Source organism: Balaenoptera musculus, chromosome 11 (assembly GCF_009873245.2).
Source record: "Balaenoptera musculus isolate JJ_BM4_2016_0621 chromosome 11, mBalMus1.pri.v3, whole genome shotgun sequence".
In the NCBI taxonomy this organism is placed as follows: domain Eukaryota; kingdom Metazoa; phylum Chordata; class Mammalia; order Artiodactyla; family Balaenopteridae; genus Balaenoptera; species Balaenoptera musculus.
Window position 1 is genome coordinate 92,702,685 of NC_045795.1, and position 16,248 is coordinate 92,718,932.

At 39.0% G+C, this 16,248-nt stretch overlaps 1 long non-coding RNA gene across 4 annotated transcripts in view; it reads right to left on the bottom strand.

Annotated features, from left to right (window-relative positions):
* LOC118903532 overlaps nt 1-16,248 on the bottom strand; it is a 133,814-nt gene that overhangs the window by 95,179 nt on the left and 22,387 nt on the right. For all 4 annotated transcript variants that reach the window (XR_005021827.1, XR_005021832.1, XR_005021829.1 and 1 more), the window contains one exon: nt 8,474-8,568. This is a non-coding gene — a long non-coding RNA (uncharacterized LOC118903532). The remainder of the gene's footprint in view (nt 1-8,473; nt 8,569-16,248) is intronic.

Here is a 16,248-nt window from a genome sequence, read left to right on the forward strand (position 1 = left end):
TAACAAATGGAAAAAAGAGGAAAGAAAAGTATTGTCATCTCTGCTAATCGTTATGCCTCTAATACCACCTCTCCCTCACCCAGGATAACCAATGTACAAGCCTGGTGTGAACCCTCGCATATTTTTCCTTGAACAGACATATATATATATATGTATATTTATATATGTTTTTATATATATTACATATGTGTATATATAATATACATATGTCTATATATAGTAACATTACAAATAAAGTAGTAGTCTCTAAATAAAATGAAACTCTGTTTTTTCCCTACAAACATACCCAACTGAAGGTACACTTACATACATACCATACACACACAGACATACACATACACAGGGATTAGCTCTAACTACTTGGCTGATTCTTTGACTGGAGAGTTTACATTTTTCTTTTTACCAAAATAAACTTACAATATACATATACTATCAAGTTTTGGTTTTGCACTATACAATATGTATATACATTTACATACATCACAGATGTGCACTACTTACAAAACAGTAGATATAGATCTATCTTAAAAGTCTTTTACATAAAATGTACACAACGTATGATTTTAGTAAATGGTATCATATCTTGTATGGCACAGTGGAGCATTAGAGATGACTTTTTTTTGGCTGCATTGGGTCTTTGTTGCTGCACGCAGGCTTTCTCTAGTTGAGGGGAGCGGGAGCCACTCTTCCTTGCGGTGCGTGGGCTTCTCATTGCGGTGGCTTCTCTTGTTGCGGAGCACCGGCTCTAGGCGCCTGGGCTTCAGTAGTTGTGGCTCGTGGGCTCTAGAGCGCAGGCTCAGTAGTTGTGGCGCACGGGCTTAGTTGCTCCACGGCATGTGGGATCTTCCTGGACCAGGGATCGAGCCCATGTGCCCTGCATTGGCAGGCGGATTCTTAACCACTGCACCACCCTCTCATGATCTCTCACTCTGGGATTCTTCATAGCATGGTGGTTGCAGGGCAGGGTTCCAAGAGGCAAAGGCAGAAGACGAAAGGCCTCTTAAGGCTCCTAAACTTGCATACAGTCACTTCTGGTACATTCTGTTGGTCAGTGCAAGCGCCTAGACCAGCCCAGACTCAAGGTGTGGACAAACAGTCTCTACCTTTTCATGAGAGTGGCTGTCAAATATCTTTGCCACGTTTTTCAGTCTCCCACAGGAGGCAACATGAAGACCCTAGACATTCAGAGAAGAGGCTTCAAATTTGATGAGGGGAAGTGAGAGATTACTGCTAAGAGGAGGTCCAAAGACATGAACACTGCCCAATTCAGACCTTTTCCTTGGACTCACCTACTGTACACACCTCCTTAAACCCAAAGGAGGGAAGAGCCAGACAGTACACGTCTCTGCCTTTCACTAAATCTACAGTAGCAATTTCTATTTCCCAGTAAGGAAATGTGAGTTCTTAGCAACTCTAAACTGATTAAAGTCACATAAAATTTAGCATTCAAGTGCAAACAGAGATTGCTGGCCGGTCAAGAATGGGGATGGTCTCTCCTACAGAGTCTAAGCATCTACAGTTACTAAGAGTCATCGTTTGGCCCCATTTTTACAGCGTTGTGCTTTTCACATATTCTATCATTTAATCTCTGTCCTATGACAAAGGTACCAGTATGAGTCCCAATTGATTAATGAAAACAAGGCCGAGGGAAGCTACGAGAGTTGTTCAAGGTCACTTGAGCTGGTAACGCAGAGTCGGCATTCACACCCAGGTAGGCTGACCCAGCTCCCACTCTTTTAACCACAACCCCACCCTGCATTTACAAGTGTTTGTTGTCCATGATGATAATGTAGATGGTGATGATGGCTTTGTTCTTTCAAAAGCCAAGATACACAATGGTTTTCATTCTGCTTCTTGAAAGGAAATGATCGTGCAAAAAGAAAAACATCCAAAGAAATACCATACAAACTACTACAGATGGTCATTTTCCATGGGAATAAAGAAAACACCTATGGAGTGCTTCCTAGCTGGCGGTCACTGTTCTAGGTGTTTCTATATGTCGCTGTCTTTAAGGTACATACTGTCCCCAGGGTACAAGATGAGAAAAGAGGGAAAACAGAGGTAATTAGACTTACCCAGGGTCACACCACAGGTCCTGATTCTTAGGTTCTTCCTAAATTGCTACTTTTCAAAAGGATGTTTATAACATAGTTATTCTTTTCCTAACCACACCCTGTAAACAAAAATTAATTTGAAGATATTTTTCCAAAAACAGCCAAGCACAGGATTTGAACAAACACTGGCCAAGTTATCTTGTAAAGTTATCTTGATCAGAAACTTTCAGCCATTTGAGGACCAAAAGCTTCTCTGAGAATTTAAAAAACAAATTCCTCAAATTCCTCAAAGCCACCAAAAATGAAATATTCAGTAGTAATCTTTGATACAACCAGTTTACTTGGGAACAGACATAACAGTTCAGGGAACAGAAATTATTTCAGATCCGAAGTCCTAGTAGGAAAAGCTGAAGGAAATAAGAATTGCACAGTTATAGGGAAAACCTTAGGTAATTATGGCTTTTTAAAAAGGCTTTAGAGACTTTAATTCCCTTTAAAATAGAGAGACTGAGAGCCATTCAAAACAGAATTGTCACAGATAAAGCAAGGCATATCAGCAATATTAGGACAGATTTTCCTTCCCATTCTGCTCAATGAAAAGGTTTCAATATTGGTCCAGGTGAACCTTTTGTCTTCCAGTGAGCATTGAGTACCAGACCCTATCCAAGCTGCTGATCACGTACGTTTTACACAGCATAAAATTCACTCGCATTCAGTGTATAATTCAATGATTTTTAGTAACTTTACCAAATGGTGCAACTATCATCATCAGTCAGTTTTAAGTATAGTTTCATCTCTCCTAAGAAGCTCCCTCATGCCCACTTACAGGTGATCTCTGTTCCCAGTCCTAACCTCAGACAACCACTAATCTAGTTTCTGTCTATAAACTTGCCTTTTCTGGTTATTTCATGTTCATACAATATGTGCTTGCCTGTGTGTGGCTTCTTTCACTTAGCATCATGTTTCTGAGGTTCTGACATAGCCTGTGTCCGCAGTTTGTTCCTTTTGGGGGCTGAAAAGTATTCTGTCGCATGCACCGGCCACACTGTGTTTATACATTCGTCAGCTGATGGACAGTGGGTTGCTTCTAGTTTGGGACTATTATGAACAAAGCTTCTCTGAACACTCAGGTGGGATTCTTTGTGTGGATACATGTTTGCATTTCTCCCGAGTAGACGCGTAGGAGTAGAACTGCTGGGCACACGGTAGTTTTATGTTTAACTTTTTGAAAAATTGCCAAACTATTTTCCAAAGTGGCGTGGCCGGTTTTTGAGACGAGGAAGATCATTTGCTCGGAACTGGTCTAAAACCCAGCTGCTACTTCCTACTCGCCCCCAACCAGAAGCACTAGCCTGCACTTCAGTGAGCTCCAGTCTGGATTACAGGTGTGAGGATAATAAGGGTTAGGGACAGAACTGCTGGAGTCACCATGATAGCTTTCCCTGGGCGGAAAGACTTCTCCCTAGGGAGACTTTCTAAGAAAAGTCATCACGGGCATGCAAAATTTAAAGGAATAGAAAATGATTCCCATATAAGGCAGCCTGTAGTAACTGTTTACTGGATCCAGAGTTTCTGTCTGGGATGACAAAGAGTTCTGGAAATGGACAGTGGTGATGGTTGTACAACATCACGAATACACTTAATGCTACTGAATTGTACACTTAAAAAATGGTTATGATGGTAAATTTTATGTTACGTATATTTTGCCACAGTTTTTTAAAAAGCAAAGAACAGCACCTGGCCACATCATTCCTTTGCATAAATCCTTCATTGTCTTCCTACTACACTCAGAATAAAATTCAAATTCCTTACCAAGGCCTATAACATCCTGCACAATCTGGCTCCCGCCCCTCTTTCCGCCTCTGCCATTCTTGGTCACTTTGGCCTCCTTTCTCTTTCTTGAACCTTGAGCCTGTCCTGCCTCTAGGCCTTTGCTCCCGCTGGTCCCTCCCTCCAAGGCGCTTCCCAGTTCTCCCGGTGGACTCGGCCTCATCCTTCAAGCCTCAACTCAAATTCACCTTCTCAGAGAGACCCTCCTTAGGTAGCATCCCCAAGGCTGTCTGTCTCTCTTCCTCCATGCTTTGTTTATTTCCTTCCTAGCATTTACTATAAGCAGTAATTATCTTGTGCTATTTTTTTGTCTACGTCCCCCAGTGGAAGTAAGTTCCATGGTGGCGAGTTCCTTCTCTGTTTTGCTTACCCGCTACCCCTAGCACAAACATACTGCCTGGTACAGAGCAAGCCTTTGAAAAATATTTGTTGACTATGACAAATAAATAAAAGAGCTCTCAAGTGTCAAGGAGTGAGACTTAATTGCATTTTTAACTATGTTAAGCTTGCATTTAAACATTCATTTTGAAGTTGATTTTTTAATAAAAAATAATAGCCCTCACTGGCCTAGTTTCACACTAATGATTTTTACAAGACTCTTTCCCACATACAAGTGTGATATGGAAAAAAATAATCTGGGAAGATTTATTTGCCTTGTATAAATTCTTACTTTTTAAAAACCACTTATAAGAGTTAGACAAAAAAGATTAAGATATTTCTGAAGCTCCTTTACACACAAATTATATATTTTAAAAAAAGATCATAGAAAAAGGAATCACACACCCTTCTAATAAAATATTTTCCATAACTCCTTTGCTTAAAGTCAAAAGAATGAATACTAAATTCTAAAATTGTAATGGGGAGTAGACAAAAAAATTCCCAAGAGAGATGGAAGAAAATTGAATTCACATATTAAAATTCTATAATATCTATGGAGTCTTCACTCTTGTATTCTGGCTACATGGTAAGTTTACTATTTGTAATAAAAGTGACAAATTCAGAATTACTTACCCAATGGCAATGCGCCTATTGGTCAAAACTGCAAAATGTAAGGAATCCACTCTAATTCCGATCCTCTATCCTCTGGGTATTCAGTGCCCTACCACTATGGCACCCTGCCTTGAACTGTCATCTAAGGCAGCATTCCATCATCTTGCCCCAGTTAAAACCTACTTATTCTATGTCCAATCCTTCAAGCCAGTGCTATAGGCAGAAAATCTGATAAACTAAACCATAACGATGTGTTAATGGAACCCAAAGCATTTATGCGCCACCACGGATTGTCCACTAACATATGTTAGCAGTGGCCTCTTAAAGACAAAGTCTTAATAAGAAGGCATGGCTGTGGCTTCAGTAGTGAAATCCAGGGAGCACCGGAGGAGACAAAGGTTTTAGATGAAAAAGCAGAGCCTGAGGCACCCACAAAACACAAAGAGGAGATGACCAGTAGGTTTTTGGATTTGTGAGTCTGAGACTCAGGAGAGAGATTTGGGCTGGAAAAAAATAGACTTGGGAACATCAGTCCATGAATGATCATTAGAACCAGGACAGCATGAGTACCTCAGATTGTCCAAGGAAAGTGTGTCCAGTTAGAGGAGAGAATTACTCCTCTTGGTTTCTGCTGGCACCTTTTTCTGTCTGCCTCTCTCCCAGAGCCTGCTGCCATTGCGGCCACCTCCATTCTTTTTCAATTCAGCAGCAAGAGTGGTCCTTTTGATGACTTGATTCTTTTCCTCAAAACTCCCCAAAGACCACCCCCATCTCCCTGAGAAAAGACCAAGTCTTGACAACGGCTTACAAGGACTACAGGATCTGGAGCCCGTTGTTTCTCTGACCTCATATCCTAGGGTTCACTGCATCCCACCACCGGGGGCATTCTTCCTGTCCTCAGACACCCCAGGCTCACTCCTTGCCTTAGGGTTTTGCACTTCTGCACTCTCTGCCTGGGATGCTTTTCACTTGTCCTATTTTTTTTTTTTAATTGGGGTATACTTGTTTTACAATGTTGTGTTAGTTTCTACTGTACAGCAAAGTGCAGTTCCCTGTGCTATACAGCAGGTTCTCATTAGTTATCTGTTTTATACAGATTAGTGTATACATGTCAATCCCAATCTCCCAGTTCATCCCACCCCCTTTTCCCCCTTTGGTGTCCATACGTTTGTTCTCTATGTCTGTGTCTCTATTTCTGCCTTGCAAACAGGTTCATCTGTACCATTTTTCTAGATTCCACATATATGTGTTAATATACGATATTTGTTTTTCTCTTTCTGGCTTACTTCACTCTGTATGACAGTCTCTAGGTCCATCCAGGTCTCTACAAATGACCCCATTTCATTCCTTTTTATGGCTGAGTAATATTCCATTGTATATATGTACCACAGCTTCTTTATCCATTCCTCTGTCTATGGGCATTTAGGTTGCTTCCATGACCTGGCTACTGTAAATAGTGCCACAATGAACACTGGGGTGCATGTGTCTTTTTGAGTTATGGCTTTCTCTGGGTATATGTCCAGTAGTGGGACTGCTGGGTCATATGGTAATTCTATTTTTAGTTTTTTAAGGAACCTCCATACTGTTCTCCATAGTGGCTGTATCAATTTACTTTCCCACCAACAGTGCAAGAGGGTTCCCTTTTCTCCACACCCTCTCCAGCATTTATTGTTTGCAGATTTTTTGGTGATGGCCATTCTGACCAGTGTGAGGTGATACCTCATTGTAGTTTTGATCAGGCTCCCTGACTTCAAACTATACTACAAAGCTACAATAATCAAGACAGTATGGTACTGGCACAAAAACAGAAATATAGATCAATGGAACAGGATAAAAGTCCAGAGATAAACCCACGCACCTATGGTCAACTAATCTATGACAAAAGAGGCAAGAATATACAATGGAGAAAGTCAGTCTCTTCAATAAGTGTGCTGGGAAAACCGGACAGCTACATGTGAAAGAATGAAATTAGAACACTCCCTAACACCATACACAAAAATAAACTCAAGGGACTTCCCTGGTGGCGCAGTGGTTAAGAATCCGCCTGCCAATGCAGGGGACATGGGTTCGAGCCCTGGTCCGGGAAGATCCCACATGCATGGAGCAACTAAGCCCGTGTGCCACAACTACTGAGCCTGCACTATAGAGCCCGCAAGCCACAACTACTGAGCCCACGTGCCGCAACTACTGAAGCCCGCGCACCTAGAGCCTGTGCTCTGCAACAAGAGAAGCCACCGCAATGAGAAGCCCGCGCACCGCAACCAACAGTAGCTCCCACTTGCCGCAACTAGAGGAAGCCCGCACGCAGCAATGAAGACCCAACGCAGCCAAAAAAAAAAAAAAAGAAAAAACTCAAAATGGATTAAAGACCTAAACGTGAGACCAGAATCTATAAAACTCTTAGAGGAAAACATAGGAAGAATACTCTTTCACATAAATCACAGCAAGATCTTTTTTGACCCACATTCTAGAGTAATGGAATAAAAACAAAAATAAACCAATGGGACCTAATGAAAACTTAAGAGCTTTTGCACAGCAAAGGAAACCATAAACAAGACAAAAGACAACCCTCAGAATGGGAGAAAATATTTGCAAATGAATCAACGGACAAAGGATTAACCTCCAAAATATACAAATAGCTCATGTGGCTCCATATCAAAAAACGAACAACCCAATCAAAAAATGGGTGGAAGACCTAAATAGACATTTCTCCAAAGAAGACATACAGATGGCCAAGAGGCACATGAAAAGAAGCTCACATCATTAATTATTAGAGGGATGCTTTTCTAGATACCCACAGGTTGGTTCCTTCCCTTTTTTAAGGCTTTGCTCCAATATCATAATCTCAGAATGCCTATTCTGATCTATTCTGTCTTTAATTCCCACCTCCCCCTACACCCATACTCCCTACGCCCCTGTTCTGTTTATTTTTTCTAAAGCACTTATTAACATCTAGTTTTGTACTGATTTATTTTATTATGTGTACACTTAAAAATTTCTCCAAGGGAAGGGAGTTTTGTTTGTTTTGTTTGCTAATGTATCCCAAGTACCTAGAATAATGTCTGGCATACAGTAGGCTCAATATATATTAGTTGAATGTCAAATGAAATCTAAGAGAGAATCCTGAGGACTTGAACATTAAATGTTAGGCAGAAGATCAGCACCCGCCTCTCCCCTCCCACCCTCCGCAAAAGAAATTGACAAGAAACTTCTTGAAAGACAAAAGAAAATTAGGAGATTATGATTTAAATGAATAAAAGGGAGAAGATGTTTTCAAGAACAAAGAGGTGGTCAGGAGTGTCAAATGCTGACCAAGAGTCAAATGAGATGAAGACTCAAAGACATCTAGTGGATTTAGGAACAAAGAATGTGTTCACCTTGGCGAGAGAAGTTTCAGTGACATGTAGCTAAGACACATAGGAAAAATTCAACAGAGCTTACTGAAGTTAAGAGAAAAGAAAAGAAAAATTTAAACCATGAAATCATCAAGCTTATAAAATACAGATATTAGATTTTACAGTTTGTTTCAGTTGTTGATGTATAACAAACCATCCCAAAACTTAATGATTTAAGACGGCAACAATTAGATTATCACTCACGATGTGGGTTGGTTTCATTCAGCCAGGCAGTTCTTTTGCTTCACATGATGGCAGATGAGGGTGCAGTCATCTAAGGCAGCAGTCAGCAAACTTTGCTATAAAGGGTCAAATAGTAAATATTTTAGGCTTTGTGGGTCATAAGGTCCCTGTCATGGCTATTCTACTCTGCCATTGTAGTGAGAAGCAGTCATAGATAATATATAAACAAATGGGCATGGCTTGTGTTCCAGTAAAACTTTATTTACAGAATCAGATGGCAGGCCACTTTTGGCTGAAAGCCATAGTTTTCTCACCCTTGATTTAGGGGCTGAACTAGGGTGACACATCCAAGGTGGCTCACCGCTGGAGTGCCTTGTTACTCCTCAGTGTGGCTTCTGCATGTGGCTTGGGCTGTTACAGCATGGTGGCTGGTTCCAAGAATGAAAAGCAGACGTTGACAAGGCTTCTAAGGTTTAGCCCTGGAACTTTCACACCAGGAGGCATGGTTCCCTGGAGGCTACCAAATGTAACAGACAACCAACCACACAACTCTCAGAGTTTTGCTTATTAAAGCTGTGCTCCATTGCACATTCCGTCTAGAGACCCTCACCTAAGGAAAAGACTCGGTGACTTGTAAAGCCATCCTTTCCATCATCAATCCTTTCAAGAGTTCTTTTTTTTTTTTTTTTTGTACCATCAACTGAAAGACTGTATGATTTATTATTTTAAGACAGCCAGAGGAATTATTTCCTTTCCATTAGCCTGGAAACTCTAGGTCTTCTGACACTCACCCTTGAAATGCAATTCCAACACCTGTACTTAAGCTATAAAGCACAACCCATTAAGCTTAGATAAGTATGACACAAAAGGGGTATTAGTACTAAGATGAAAACACCCATACTGAACTACTTGAAGATCTATCAGGTGATGTTATTTTGCAAAAGTAAGTGAATTATAATCTATATGTTCTATATATTATATTCATATGTAATATATCATGTAACATATGCATATATTAACATATAATCTATATGTTCTATATGTAATCATAATTGATGTTATAATCTATATGAATAAATATTCATTTACTCTCTCATCAATTTAAAAATTATTTCTTGAACACTTATTAACTGTTAGATCTTTACTAGGTTGTGGTGATTACAGCCATCACCTTGTTCTTAATGCAGGCTGATAACCTATTAGGTAACCTTGAGCATACAGTAAAACAAAGTGCATGAAATCAAATAATTTCCAGGGGACTGAAAAAAAAGGGAGGAATTTAATTATCATAAAATTTTTGAACCATAGGAGAACTGAGCGCATATACATAATTTTAGGTTGATAGTCTAGTGAACCAATATGGTTTGATGTATCCAGACTACTTTAATCAAATACTATCATTATACTGATAAGAAAATAATACTTGAATACCTACGAGAAGAACTGATTCTACCCTTTAAAAATATGACCAAAAATTACTAAACATGCTGTCAGGGATGTGTGGTTGTACGCCAGGGGCAACAAGACACTACCAGGTGAACATATCTCATCTTCCCCATGTCAATTTTACTTTAATATTTTGGAAGAAAAAAATTTTAACTGATGAGGACTTTATAATTCTTATCACAATACAGTGAAATGATGAAATATTTTAAAGACCTTTACAGGTGAAAATTAAAACAATCTCTATTAAAAAACAGTCAGGTGGGGCTTCCCTGGTGGCGCAGTGGTTAAGAATCCACCTGCCAATGCAGGGGACACGGGTTCGAGCCGTGGTCCAGAAGATCCCACATGCCACGGAGCAGCTAAGCCCATGTGCCACAACTACTGAGCCTGCGCTCTAGAGCCCATGAGCCACAACTACTGAGCCCATGTGCCACAACTACTGAAGCCTGCGCACCTAGAGCCCATGCTCTGCATCAAGAGAAGCCACTGCAATAAGAAGCCGTGCACCGCAACGAAGAGCAGCCCCCGCTCTCCACAGCTAGAGAAAGCCCGCGTGCAGTAACAAAAACCCAACGCAGCCAAAAATAAATAAATAAATTAATTAATTAATTAAAAAAAAAAGTCAGGTGAAAGTGGAAATAAAAACCACAACAGGAGTATTTCTTACAAAAAATAAAGCACTATATATGAGAATTTATGGCAGACATTAGAGCAGTGATCAAAGAGAAATTCATAACCTCAAATACTTATATCCATAAAGATAAAAGAAGGAAAACAAGTGAATGACACTCCAACTCAAAAAGCTAGAAAAACGAAGTCAACCAAATAACTTAAGGAAAGCAGTAATACATATTAAAGCAGAAATTAAAATCCCAGAAAAATAAGAGAACTAATTAATAGATTAAAACGGTTCCTTGGGGGTGAGAGGCACACTGGCTAACGTAAAGAAAAAAAGCATGAATATAGAAAAAAGGAAAGTGAGAAATGTCTTAACATGAAGGAAATTTTAAAAAATCATGGAAGACTACATTGCACAATCCTACACAAATTTGAAAACTTAGATAAAATGGATAACTTTCTAGGAATACAATTTCACAAAATTGACCCCAGTAGAAAGAAAATTCTTAAGCAGACATATTTCCATTAAAATTTTTAAGGACATTTTAAAGAACTACCCCATAAAAAAAATCATCACGCTCAGATAGTTTCAGAGAGGAATTCTACCAAATCTGGAAAATTGGAGTAATTGCAATGCTATGTGAATTATTTCAGAGCATAGAAAACAGAAATGTTTAACTTTTGTATAAAGCAAGATTAACATTCCTACTTAAACCTAATAAATATAGCATATACCCATAAACTTAAAGATCAGTCTCATGAATATTGATGCCAAAAAAAAAAAAACCTAAATAAAACATTAGCAAACAGGATCCAATAGCATGATGGAGTGGAATTTATATGAGGAGTGCAAGAATGGTTTGATATTAAGAAATCCTTTAATATAATTCACCATATTAATATAAGAAGAACATTTGTATGATTGTTTTCAATAAATGCTGAAAAGGCTTTTGATAAAATTCAACACTCATTCCAATACTAAATAAAATAGGAAGATGGGTATTTCCTTAACACAATTAAAAAAATACCTAAGTCCAAAAGCCAGCTTTCTATTTAATTGGGAAACACTAGAGACATTCCCACTAAAGTCAGGTATATGGCAAGGATGCCAACTATCTCTACTACTACATGTTTAACACCATATTTGAGTTACAGCCAATGCAATTAGACAGGAGGAAGCAATTTGAATTATAAAAATTGGAAACTGAGAAGTAAAACTATATTTGCAGATGACATGATATTATACTTGCAAAAGCCAAGTGGTCCAAAGATAAAACTAACTTAAACAAAAAAAGCAGTTCAATAATATAGCAGGATATAAAATTAAGCTACAGAAATCAACAGGTACATATACACAAACAATGACCAGCTAAAAGGGGTAACAAAAACAAAACCCCATTTACAACAGCAACAACAACAAAGATAAAATATTTAGATATTAACAAGAAATGTGTAAAAGTTATATGAGGAAATCCCATATGAGCATTCCTGAAACATGTAAAAATATACTTCATGGAAAGACATTCCTTGCTTTTGGGAAGTATCACCCATCATAAAGATGTCACCTATCCCTAAATTATAAATGTAATGCAATTCCAAAAAAAATACTAATAAGTTTTTGTTTCTGGCACTAGACAAGTTGATTCTAAACTTCATATACATTTTTAAAAATAAGGTGCACAAGAATAGGTAGAAAAACTGAAAAATAAAGGCAAGGAGGGAAGACTAGCTCTAATAGCATTGAAACATACTATAAAACCTCTATAATTATAGCTGTATGGTATTGGAGCATAATATAGACAGACTAGCAGAAAAAATAGGAAGTCCAGAAACAGACCCAAGTATATACGGAAATTTAGCATTAGACTATATATTCAGGATAAATACCCAGAATGGGGCAGAGAGGAAATATAGCTATTTTTAGATATTTAGATATTTTTAGATATTATTGCTTATTTTCTCATGGGCTCACCAATAGTGTGTCTGTCAAGGTTTTGAATTTTTGCCATTTAGATAAATGAAAGTAGTATCTCAGTGCAGTTTTAATTTGCATCCTCTTACTATGAATGAAATTTAATCTTTTCATTTGTTCAAGAGCATTTTGCATATTTTTGTATCTTCCTTTTTTTTTTTATTTGACAAATTACCAGTTTTTTTATAGACATATTCCCCAGAAAGATACATTCACATTCATTGGGTAGACTGGAGAAGAATATATTTTGCTTTTCTCCCCCTTCTCCCTCCCCCTCCTTCTCTTCTTCTTCCTCTTCTCTCCCCCCGCACCCCATTTCTCCCTCCCTCCCTTCGTATCTCTCTTTCTCCCTCCCTTCTCTGTTACCACGTAGCTAATTGGCCGCTTCCAATCACTGACTTCTATTCTATTCTGCCTTTTACCTCTACCTTATTATTATTATTATTATTATTATTATTATTATTATTATTATTATTATTATTTGGCCTCGCAGTTTGTGGGATCTTAGTTCCCCAACCAGGGATTGAACCTGGGCCCTCAGCAATGAAAGCATGGAGTCCTAACCACTGGACCGCCAGGGAATTCCCATCATCCACCTTATTTTTTCTTTCTGCTTCGCCAGTGATGACCACCTCCCAGCTCCCAACTCCACCAACCACCTGAGCTCCTCGTCGTCATCAAGCACAGCCTCTTAGGGACCTGTGGGAGAATTTCTCTGGGAAACACACCCAGGAGAGCTTGACACAGAAGCAGGTGCCATGGTGGTTGAGGGTCATCTCTGGGGCCAGATCCACCTGTGTGGACTTATCTCTCCATCACTAGCTGCCTGGCCTAGGGCAAGCCATTTAACCTCTCTGTGCCTCAGTTTCTTCATTCATATAATGGGAACAAGGGCAATAGTACTTTGTGTGGGTGGTGTGAGGAATAAATGAGTTAACCTGTGTAAGGTGCTTAGAACAATGCCTGGTGTATAGTAAGTGCTCATTAAGTGTCAGTGACTGTCACTGACCCACAGGATTGATTTGATTTCCACTCCTCTGCCAAATGGCTGTGTCCCCCCACGTGACCACCGTGTGTGCACGAGGGTTGCCCTGCCCTTGGTGTTGTCCAGCTTTCTCATTTTCAGTCTGTCCACTGTTACCTCTTCTTTCTCTCAAATCTTGTTTATCCCTGATGGTGGATGATGGGGACTCCCATACCTCAGACAGACTGGTGATGAAGACCTCAGAGCCAGGGCAGGGGGGGTTAGGTGGCTGAACTGGGAGGAAAAGAGGGAAATGGGAATTGTGAACATTCATTCTCTAGATGTATCTTCCTTTTTTAATGAAGGAATTTACATACAATAAAATGTACAGATATAAAGTGTTCAGTTCAATGAATTTTGACAATTGAATACATCTGTGTACACACCACTCAGAACAAGATCTAGAATGTTTCTATCACCCCAGAAAATCCCCTTGTGTTCCTTTCCAGCCACTCCTCCCACCCGCTCCAGAAGCAACCACTTTCTGATTTCTATCACCATAGATTAGTTTTGCTTGTTCTTGGACTTTGTGTAAATGGAATATACATTATGTGTATCTATTTTGTATATGTGTCTGATTCTTTTGCTCAATGTAATTTCTTTTAACATCTTTATTGGAATATAATTGCTTTACAATGTTGTGTTAGTTTCTGCTGTAATGTAATTTTTTTGATTCATCCATTAATCCATGTTGAGCATTAGTTCATTTCTGTTTATTACTGAGTACAATTCCATTCTATGCATATAACACAATGTTTGCAAAATTAAATTTTATCCTCCATATGGTTTCTCATTGTTGAGGAATGGAGTTGCAAATATGGAAAGGGAGAATGATAGAATGAATCCTGGGCTATTTGATTGGAACTGGAGCTATCAGTGTGAACTGTGAACTCATAGCTTTTAGTATGTATAGACAGATGTAGAAATAACTACAGATATGTGTGGGTATATGTGTGTATGTGCACGTATATACATAGATGTATTCCCTGGCTCTGATAGCATGGAAGCAGTGTCATACCAATAGTAATGAGTACACCCACTACCTATGCCTTGGTTTCTAAATACCATCCTTCATGAAAAAGAATCAGCGCCCTTTGGAGAAATGGCTGATTCCAGGGCTGAGGCAGAGAAAGTACAAGGTCAGTCTGGAATATCTTCTGCCAGACATTAAGAACACTCTCAAAAACTGATGTAGCTATCTCAAAAGGACAGAGGAGGTGGTGTGAAGGAACTTTCTCTGGCCAAACTTCAGACAATATGAGCATCAAAGTGCACAAAAACAAGAAGGATTATAACACATTAAATTTTTAAAAATCCACAAGTCCCTATTGTTACTAAAAATAAAAAATAAATGTTGCATAGGGGGAAAGGTTTTATTAAAAGATAGAATAATACCAACCCAAAAATGTAAGAAGAAATGATAGAAATAGAAAAATCACCATTTTATAATCACCAGAGGAATAACTGATTCAGACAATAACCACCATAGTGTAGAAGGCTGCTGGAAAACAGGACATTTACGTGATCTCATGTGAATTCCTTATTAATTATACAGCAGGCACCATATTAACCAAGTGATCAAAGTGAACACTGCCAATAATTGCACACACCGATATCATGTGTCCCTGACGGGATGCACTGAGAAGTACATAGTATTCTATCCAAAAATGTTGAATCTCATCATAAGGAAAGAATCAGAGAGTTCCAAATTAAGGGACGTTTGGCAACTGGAGCTTGGGCTCCAAAAATATCAATGGCATGAAAGACAAAAAGAGGAGACTAAAGAAATAAGAAAACCAAATGCAATGTGTCATCCTTGACTGGATCCCAGAGCACGGGAAAGAAAAAAAAAACACAAACACTTTAAAGAACATTATTGAGATACTTGGGGAAATTTGAATATGAGCTATATGTTAGATAATATTATTGCATCAATGTCAAATTTCTTGAGTATAATAATTAAATTGCGGTTACGTAAGAGAATGTTTCTGTTCTTTGGAGGTATAACTTTAAGTACTTAGGGATGAAGTGTCATTGTACCTGCAACTAACTCTTAACTGGTTTAGAGGGGAAAAAAAGGGAAATATCTTTAGGTTCTTTTGTGTGTATCTTTGCATAGGTATGTGTGAAGAGAGAGAAATAAAGTGGATGTGGCAAAATGTTAACAAATCTGATGAAAATGGGTGTTGATTGTACTATTTTTTTTCAACTTTTCTGTAGGTTCAAAATAAAAACTTGGGATAAAACATTATTTTTAAACTAAATGGATTCAATACAATTCACAAAATATTTTTCGTTTTAAACAGGAGACTTCAAAAAGATGTTTAGACTGACCATGCTTGTTTTGCACTATGACTCTAGACCCCCCAGGAAATAAACACTACCTTCAAGGTCACTTCAAGGTGAACAGTCCTTCAATGGGGAGGTTCAAGGAGCTTGGTCGGGGGGATAGGATGCATCCCTTTGGGGCTGGCTGGATGCCTCAGTTCATTAGAATAGGTCAAGGTCACTGCTGGGAGTGAACCTGTTTCATCTCCACAGCCATCTCTTCCAGTTCTTCTGGCAGTAGCCACTATTCCTTCGAGGAACTGTGATTCCCACTCCACGTGCTTCTGTTGGAGATGCCAATCATGGGACCCTGTTCCCTCGCCAAAGGATCAATAAGTAATCCAAGACTGGCCAAAATAGACCCCAGCCTCGTGGCCACAGAGATTAGCCCAGGGAAGGGTATGTGAC